We start from the raw sequence: 9,304 nt of genomic DNA, 5'->3' as shown, positions 1-9,304 counted from the left end.
CACCCGCTAGTCAGAGCTTCCCTCGTGCGCTAGTCAGAGCTCCCATGTCTGCTAGCCAGAGTTTCCACGCCTGCTAGCCAGAGTTTCCACGTCTGCTAGCCAGAGTTTCCCTTGCCTGCTAGCCAGAGCTTCCCACGCCCGCTAGCCAGAGCTTCCCACGCCTGCTGGCCAGAGTTTCCACGCCTGCTAGCTAGAGCTTCCTACGTCTGCTAGCCAGAGTTTTCACACCTGCTAGCCAGAGCTTCCCACGCCCGCTAGCCAGAGTTTCCACACCTGCTAGCGAGCGCTTCCCACGCCCGCTAGCCAGAGTTTCCACACCTTCTAGCCAGAGCTTCCTACGTATGCTAGCCAGAGTTTCCACGCCTTCTAGCCAGAGCTTCCCACGCCTGCTGGCCAGAGTTTCCACGCCTGCTAGCCAGAGCTTCCCACGCCCGCTAGCCAGAGTTTCCACACCTTCTAGCCAGAGCTTCCTACGTATGCTAGCCAGAGTTTCCACGCCTTCTAGCCAGAGCTTCCCACGTCTGCTAGCCAGAGTTTCCACACCTGCTAGCCAGAGCTTCCCACGCCCGCTAGCCAGAGTTTCCACGCCCGCTAGCCAGAGCTTCCTACGTATGCTAACCAGAGTTTCCACGCCTTCTAGCCAGAGCTTCCCACGCCTGCTGGCCAGAGTTTCCACGCCTGCTAGCCAGAGCTTCCCACGCCCGCTAGCCAGAGTTTCCACGCCTGCTAGCCAGAGCTTCCTACGTCTGCTAGCCAGAGTTTCCATGCCTTCTAGCCAGAGCTTCCCACGCCTGCTGGCCAGAGTTTCCACGCCTGCTAGCCAGAGCTTCCCACGCCCGCTACCCAGAGTTTCCACGCCCGCTAGCCAGAGCTTCCCACGCCCGCTAGCCAGAGTTTCGACGCCCGCTAGCCAGAGCTTCCCACGCCCGCTAGCCAGAGTTTCCATGCCTGCTGGCCAGAGTTTCCACGCCTGCTAGCCAGAGCTTCCCACGCCCGCTAGCCAGAGTTTCCACGCCCGCTAGCCAGAGCTTCCTACGTCTGCTAACCAGAGTTTCCACACCTGCTAGCCAGAGCTTCCCACGCCCGCTAGCCAGAGTTTCCACGCCTGCTAGCCAGAGTTTCCACGCCTGCTAGCCAGAGTTTCCACGTCTGCTAGCCAGAGTTTCCCTCGCCTGCTAGTCACAGCTTCCTACGTCTGTCAGTCAGAGCTTCTCACGTCTGCTAGTCAGAGCCTTCCTCGTCCGCTAGTCAGAGCTTCCTGTGTCTGCTAATCAGAGCTTCCATGCCTGCTAGCCAGAGCTTCCCACGCCCGCTAGCCAAAGCTTCCCACGCCCGCTAGCCAGAGTTTCCCACACCTGCTAGCCAGAGCTTCCTACGTCTGCTAGCCAGAGTTTCCACACCTGCTAGCCAGAGCTTCCCACGCCCGCTAGCCAGAGTTTCCATGCCTGCTAGCCAGAGTTTCCACGTCTGCTAGCCAGAGTTTCCACGCCTGCTAGCCAGAGTTTCCACGTCTGCTAGCCAGAGTTTCCCTCACCTGCTAGTCACAGATTCCTACGTCTGTCAGTCAGAGCTTCTCACGTCTGCTAGTCAGAGCCTTCCTCGTCCGCTAGTCAGAGCTTCCTGTGTCTGCTAATCAGAGCTTCCATGCCTGCTAGCCAGAGCTTCCCACGCCTGCTAGCCAGAGCTTCCCACACCCGCTAGTCAGAGCTTCCCTCGTCCGCTAGTCAGAGCTCCCATGTCTGCTAGCCAGAGCTTCCTACGTCTGCCTGACAGAGTTCCCTTCGTCGACGCCTGCTACTCCAGCTCTCCAAGTAATCTTTCTGCTGTGCTGCTGGATCTGCTGCTACTCTAGCGCTCCAAGTTATCTCTCACATTTCTCACATTTCTTTAAAATTTGTTATAATGCTGTTTACAAATGTTATTAGGAAGGTAATTTGCACTACATAGACCTGGTGCTGCTACATGAAGGGCACAAACAATTAAGTGTTTATTTTTTTATTGTAATATTTTACACGTTCTACATTGTTTGCTAGCCATTGTTAAAGTTTTGTGTTTTTCTGAAAGGAGCTTTGCACAAGTTAGTGTGATGGTACAGTTTTGGTCTGCCTGTCTCCTCATAAACTTTCCAGCACTTTCCACCTCTCATGCAGACCAGCTCTCACTCCACCTCCTCACTATTTCCACCTGCCATTCCTAATTAAGCCTGGATTCAGTGCACCTGCCAACAGCTCTACTTAAACCTCCCTCAGTCTGCTCTTCTCCGCTGGATCGTCATCATTCTTCATCCAAACCTTGTCCTGCCTCGTGTTTCTCACGCCTGCTAGTCAGAGCTTCCTACGCCTGCTAGCCAGAGCTTCCCACACCCGCTAGTCAGAGCTTCCCTCGTGCGCTAGTCAGAGCTCCCATGTCTGCTAGCCAGAGTTTCCACGCCTGCTAGCCAGAGTTTCCACGTCTGCTAGCCAGAGTTTCCCTTGCCTGCTAGCCAGAGCTTCCCACGCCCGCTAGCCAGAGTTTCCCACGCCCGCTAGCCAGAGCTTCCCACGCCTGCTGGCCAGAGTTTCCACGCCTGCTAGCTAGAGCTTCCTACGTCTGCTAGCCAGAGTTTTCACACCTGCTAGCCAGAGCTTCCCACGCCCGCTAGCCAGAGTTTCCACACCTGCTAGCGAGCGCTTCCCACGCCCGCTAGCCAGAGTTTCCACACCTTCTAGCCAGAGCTTCCTACGTATGCTAGCCAGAGTTTCCACGCCTTCTAGCCAGAGCTTCCCACGCCTGCTGGCCAGAGTTTCCACGCCTGCTAGCCAGAGCTTCCCACGCCCGCTAGCCAGAGTTTCCACACCTTCTAGCCAGAGCTTCCTACGTATGCTAGCCAGAGTTTCCACGCCTTCTAGCCAGAGCTTCCCACGTCTGCTAGCCAGAGTTTCCACACCTGCTAGCCAGAGCTTCCCACGCCCGCTAGCCAGAGTTTCCACGCCCGCTAGCCAGAGCTTCCTACGTATGCTAACCAGAGTTTCCACGCCTTCTAGCCAGAGCTTCCCACGCCTGCTGGCCAGAGTTTCCACGCCTGCTAGCCAGAGCTTCCCACGCCCGCTAGCCAGAGTTTCCACGCCTGCTAGCCAGAGCTTCCTACGTCTGCTAGCCAGAGTTTCCATGCCTTCTAGCCAGAGCTTCCCACGCCTGCTGGCCAGAGTTTCCACGCCTGCTAGCCAGAGCTTCCCACGCCCGCTACCCAGAGTTTCCACGCCCGCTAGCCAGAGCTTCCCACGCCCGCTAGCCAGAGTTTCGACGCCCGCTAGCCAGAGCTTCCCACGCCCGCTAGCCAGAGTTTCCATGCCTGCTGGCCAGAGTTTCCACGCCTGCTAGCCAGAGCTTCCCACGCCCGCTAGCCAGAGTTTCCACGCCCGCTAGCCAGAGCTTCCTACGTCTGCTAACCAGAGTTTCCACACCTGCTAGCCAGAGCTTCCCACGCCCGCTAGCCAGAGTTTCCACGCCTGCTAGCCAGAGTTTCCACGCCTGCTAGCCAGAGTTTCCACGTCTGCTAGCCAGAGTTTCCCTCGCCTGCTAGTCACAGCTTCCTACGTCTGTCAGTCAGAGCTTCTCACGTCTGCTAGTCAGAGCCTTCCTCGTCCGCTAGTCAGAGCTTCCTGTGTCTGCTAATCAGAGCTTCCATGCCTGCTAGCCAGAGCTTCCCACGCCCGCTAGCCAAAGCTTCCCACGCCCGCTAGCCAGAGTTTCCCACACCTGCTAGCCAGAGCTTCCTACGTCTGCTAGCCAGAGTTTCCACACCTGCTAGCCAGAGCTTCCCACGCCCGCTAGCCAGAGTTTCCATGCCTGCTAGCCAGAGTTTCCACGTCTGCTAGCCAGAGTTTCCACGCCTGCTAGCCAGAGTTTCCACGTCTGCTAGCCAGAGTTTCCCTCGCCTGCTAGTCACAGATTCCTACGTCTGTCAGTCAGAGCTTCTCACGTCTGCTAGTCAGAGCCTTCCTCGTCCGCTAGTCAGAGCTTCCTGTGTCTGCTAATCAGAGCTTCCATGCCTGCTAGCCAGAGCTTCCCACGCCTGCTAGCCAGAGCTTCCCACACCCGCTAGTCAGAGCTTCCCTCGTCCGCTAGTCAGAGCTCCCATGTCTGCTAGCCAGAGCTTCCTACGTCTGCCTGACAGAGTTCCCTTCGTCGACGCCTGCTACTCCAGCTCTCCAAGTAATCTTTCTGCTGTGCTGCTGGATCTGCTGCTACTCTAGCGCTCCAAGTTATCTCTCACATTTCTCACATTTCTTTAAAATTTGTTATAATGCTGTTTACAAATGTTATTAGGAAGGTAATTTGCACTACATAGACCTGGTGCTGCTACATGAAGGGCACAAACAATTAAGTGTTTATTTTTTATTGTAATATTTTACACGTTCTACATTGTTTGCTAGCCATTGTTAAAGTTTTGTGTTTTTCTGAAAGGAGCTTTGCACAAGTTAGTGTGATGGTACAGTTTTGGTCTGCCTGTCTCCTCATAAACTTTCCAGCACTTTCCACCTCTCATGCAGACCAGCTCTCACTCCACCTCCTCACTATTTCCACCTGCCGTTCCTAATTAAGCCTGGATTCAGTGCACCTGCCAACAGCTCTACTTAAACCTCCCTCAGTCTGCTCTTCTCCGCTGGATCGTCATCATTCTTCATCCAAACCTTGTCCTGCCTCGTGTTTCTCACGCCTGCTAGTCAGAGCTTCCTACGCCTGCTAGTCAGAGCTTCCTACGCCTGCTAGTCAGAGTTTCCACGCCTGCTAGCCAGAGCTTCCTACGTCTGCTAGCCAGAGTTTCCACACCTGCTAGTTAGAGTTCTGGCTAGCAGGCGTGAGAAACACAAGGCAGGACGAGGTTTGGATGAAGAATGATGACGATCCAGCGGAGAAGAGCAGACTGAGGGAGGTTTAAGTAGAGCTGTTGGCAGGTGCACTGAATCCAGGCTTAATTAGGAACGGCAGGTGAAACTAGTGAGGAGGTGGAGTGTACCATCACACTAACTTGTGCAAAGCTCCTTTCAGAAAAACACAAAACTTTAACAATGGCTAGCAAGCAATGTAGAACATTTAAAAATATTACAATAAAAAAATAAACACTTAATTGTTTGGCCACTTAATGTAGCAGCACCAGGTCTATGTAGTGCAAATTACCTTCATAATAACATTTGTAAACAGCATTATAACACATTTTTAAAAAATGTGAGCAATCTGAATCTTGATGTTTTTTTACGCCAGGTCATCAATGCAAATTACCTTCTTGGAGAACATCTTCTGTTTGATTTATATATTAAACTTATTTTTTCTATTTAAAAAATGTTCATGTTTTATTATCCAATCCATTCTGCTCTAACTGGCCTGAAGGAAACTGTCAAAGATGGACACACAGAGGAAGACGCTCACATACACACAGAGAAAGAGCGCTCGTAGCCAATCTACACCACTCTGTCACATCTTTCCTGCTCTGACACGTCTTACTTCAAATAGCGTTGCGACTCTTAAACTAAACTTAATGACAGCGATAAAAGAACTTCTTGTTGTGGGGAGGAGGAGGAAGAAAAAGGCCACCGCTGAACATTATTTTTTTACAAAGTTAAATGCTATAAGTGTTGTGATTGTTTTCATGCGTGTACACGACGAGTCTTCAAGGCAACGAGTACTAACACAGCGGTGGCCAGCTGGAAACAAACATGTTTTTTTAGACAGTGGGATGGAGTTTTATACCAACTTTAAAACAGCTCAACCACTATTTAAAAGCCAACATTGACACACGAATTTCCGTGAGTGGAAATGAAAGTAAAAACCCTGCTCCATTCTCAGTGAAACAGCTGTTCCCTCCCGCTCACAGTGACCGAGGCAGACATTCAAAGGGCAAATACTAAATTAGACGGTTAAAAATACAATATTTGTGTTTTGTCTTGTATCGGGATGGGACGATACACTGCATGCATTGGCCATTGGCGCATTCAGCCACCATGCTTTGACGTCCCGTGACGCGCATACGTTTTACGCTGCCTCCCTGGCAGAGAGCGCCTGGTAATGTTGACAATTTAGCGGTATTTGCCCTTTGAATGTCTGCCTCTGTCACTGTGAGCGGGTGGGAACAGCTGTTTTACTGAGAACGGAGCAGGGTTTTTACTTTAACTCAATGAAACTCGCAGGTCAATGCTGGTTTGTAAATGGTGGTTGAGCTGCTAAAGTCAGTATAAAACTCCATCCAACTGTCTAAAAAAAAACGTGTCCGATCTCCAGCTGGCCACCTGCCACCGCTGTGTTAGTGCTCGTTGCCATGAAGTCGTGTATGAGCATGAAAATAATCACAACACTTGAAGCATTTAACTTTGCAGAAAATAATGTTTAGCAGTGGTCAGTCTATTTCCTCTTCCTCCCCACAACAAGAAAATCTTTTGTTGCTGTTATTAAGTTTAGTTTAAGAGTCACAATGCTAGTTGAAGTAAGACGGTGTCTTTGACAGTTTCCTTCAGGTCTGTTGAAGCAGAATGGATTGGATAATAAAACGTAGTCATTTTTTTAAGTAGAGCAAATACGTTTAATATATAAATCAAACAGAACATTTCTCGGGAACGTAATTTGCACTAGATAGGCCTTGTGCTGCTACATGAAGTGCACAAACAATTAAGTATTTATTTTTTGTTGTTATATTTTTTAATGTTCTATATTGTTTGCTAGCCATTGTTAATGTTTTGTGTTTTTTTAAAAGGAGCTTTGCAAAAGTTAGAAGCTTTTTATTTCACCCTTTTTCATACATGTCTGACATGTAAAATGAGTTTTCCTCCATTTACTGCAGTTGCCTCTACAGCAGAGGTGTCCAAACTTTTTGCTACATGGGCCAAAATTGTCAAGTCAAAGGAACTAAAAATGAATACAATTGTGTTTTAAAACCAAAACAATAATGTTAATGTTTTACCTGCTCTACAAAATATGACTATTTTAAATGTCAGATTTTTTGTAGGAAATTAATGTGTAAATTATTGCAGATCCAAAATGTAAAAAAGGGTTTTGCTCAATTGTTGTTTATAGATTATTTTGAATAATTGAATTTGACTCTTTAACAATAAAAAATGTAACTCTTTTTGGTCTAGCAATATAAGAACAGTATTTGGGTCAGTTCTTTCCAATTTTAATTTCTAGCCAATTTTAATAATCAAATTTATGGCAGATTTTAATTCACCAAAGTCTGCATTTGAGTAATTAAATATCATTGGGTAAATGTTACTATGAAATTAAAGAGAATTTCAAAAGTGTGTTTATTATAAGATGGATACTTTGTGTTGTACTCAACATTTTCAGTTGTATTATTTTAATTTTTACGTATCGGTTATCGATTTGCCTGATGTCAAAATAATCGGTATCGGCCTTAAAAACCTGCATCGGTCGACCTCTTACTTAAACCGAATCAAGAATCTGTGGATCTGATAAGGTGTGAAAACTGCTATTCACAAACGCTCTCAATCTAATCTGACTGTGCTTGAACTATTTTGCAAAGAAGAATGTTGAACAACATGTTGAAAAACTGGTACAGACTTGCAGTAATTACAGCAAAACGCGGGTTCCAAGAAATATTTACTGGGTGCTGAATACTTTTGCACATTGCTCTTTTCAGTTTTTTATTTGTTTAAAAAAAGAGACCATGTATTAGTTTCTTGCTACTTCACAGTTGTATAGCAGTTTATCTTTCACATAAGATTCCAATAAAATGTATTTGTATTTTTGGTTGTAATGTGACAATATATGGAAAAGTTAAAGACGTGGTGAATAATTTTGCAAGCCACTGTAGTAATTTGTGGCATTGCTTGCTGCAGTCAATATTGCAGCCCTGATGGCAGGTGTGTTAGCTCTTCAAGGGCTGGAAAGAGAACGCAAATACATTCAGATTTACTGGATTTAAGAACATTTTAAGTATGCAAAACCATCTCCTGGGTAGCACTGATTACTAATGCAAGCATGTCAGAGAACTGCAGCTAATAAACTGTAGCTGTGAAACCCAAATCAATCTCTTACCCTGTTTTTCATAGAACAGTAGGAAAGCCAGTTGTTTCTCTTCGGCGACAGACATCTTCTGCTGTTGTCTGGCTAACACGCTCGTCATTATATGTTAGCCAAAGGTTGGCTGAATCCCCCATATCCGGCCTTCCGTAGATACTGTCGCAGATGTAATGACCTGAGAGCAAAGGGAAAACATTTTTAGCCTGGAAAGCAAAACCTGCAAATGTCGACGTCGATAACTGTGACAGAAAAAACAGAACCTCAGACAAACACTTACCACTGTCAGCACTGGAGCCCATGTGGCTGACGACGCTCACCAGAGAATAACGAGCTGTCGTCTACAAAACATCATAGTGTTTAGATACGGTTAAAGGACACGAGCAGCTGACTGATTTGTTATTGCTGAGACCCATTCTTCGTTTTATATCTAACAATTGTAATTTTCTTACATTTCTGTTGGCCATATTACTCTTCCTTCAGCACAAGTTCTTTTGACAAAGTGATGGGATTCTTCATCTTGTTGACAGTGTAGGACCTGGTGACTATAAAGCGCTTCAGGTGCAGGATCAGCACACTGAGAGGAAGGAGAAATAGATCAGAGAGGATCAGATAAAGGAAACTTCTCAGCCTGAACAACTGGATGGCAGTGATTACAGTGTGGTTGTGTAACACTACTTCGGCAGGGTGGAGAAAGAGCTCTGCAGGGACGACTGCTGCGCTCCACAGTGGCATGTGAATTCTATCTGGTTCTCCTGAATGAGACAATTATTACTTTTACTTTAAATCTCTCAAAATTGAGTTCGCTTTTCAAATATGTTTGCACTTACCTTGAGATACTCCTGCAGACACTGGCCCACGTTCCCCCTGGTACCAGGTCCAGACTGAGGTTATTAAAGTCCTCCAATCTATAGGACTGCTCACCACATCTGAAATGGACAGTAGAGTTGAAAAATAACCACAGTGCTCCTGGAGACGCAACAAGTCAGCAGTGTTAAATAGAATACATTCATACCCCCCTGCAGGTTCTGACGTGTTAACATCTGAAGTGTAATGTGTTCCTGGACTGGGCACGTGTAGGTCAGGCCAGAGTTTACAGCTGTCAGCTCAACCTCTGATGACATAGACCTCATTATGTCCAGAACACAACGAGGAACTCATGGGCATCCTGCTCAGAAACCCAAAGAAATGGTTCAGAAGATAGGAGTTAAACAAAATCTGTCAAAGATTGACACTGTGCCGTCTAGTATAAATAAGTATGGCACTAACCTTCTGCTCGTCATCGTCAAAATCT

At 47.5% G+C, this 9,304-nt stretch overlaps 2 long non-coding RNA genes across 2 annotated transcripts; both read right to left on the bottom strand.

Annotated features, from left to right (window-relative positions):
• Positions 1–8,066: 8,066 nt before the first annotated feature.
• On the bottom strand, positions 8,067–8,478 carry LOC118563154. Its single transcript, XR_004931052.1, has 3 exons — positions 8,463–8,478; positions 8,291–8,351; positions 8,067–8,188 (listed from the first exon to the last, which is right to left on the bottom strand). It is a non-coding gene; the product is annotated as an uncharacterized LOC118563154 (long non-coding RNA).
• A 9-nt stretch (positions 8,479–8,487) lies between these two features.
• Positions 8,488–8,870, bottom strand: LOC118563155. The gene is made up of 3 exons (XR_004931053.1): positions 8,841–8,870; positions 8,689–8,765; positions 8,488–8,587 (listed from the first exon to the last, which is right to left on the bottom strand). It is a non-coding gene; the product is annotated as an uncharacterized LOC118563155 (long non-coding RNA).
• Positions 8,871–9,304: the final 434 nt, after the last annotated feature.

This window comes from Fundulus heteroclitus, chromosome 5 (genome assembly GCF_011125445.2).
Source record: "Fundulus heteroclitus isolate FHET01 chromosome 5, MU-UCD_Fhet_4.1, whole genome shotgun sequence".
Taxonomy (NCBI): Eukaryota; Metazoa; Chordata; class Actinopteri; order Cyprinodontiformes; family Fundulidae; genus Fundulus; species Fundulus heteroclitus.
The sequence above is the reverse complement of the archived record's forward strand: the minus strand, read 5'-3'. Positions and strand labels throughout refer to the sequence as shown.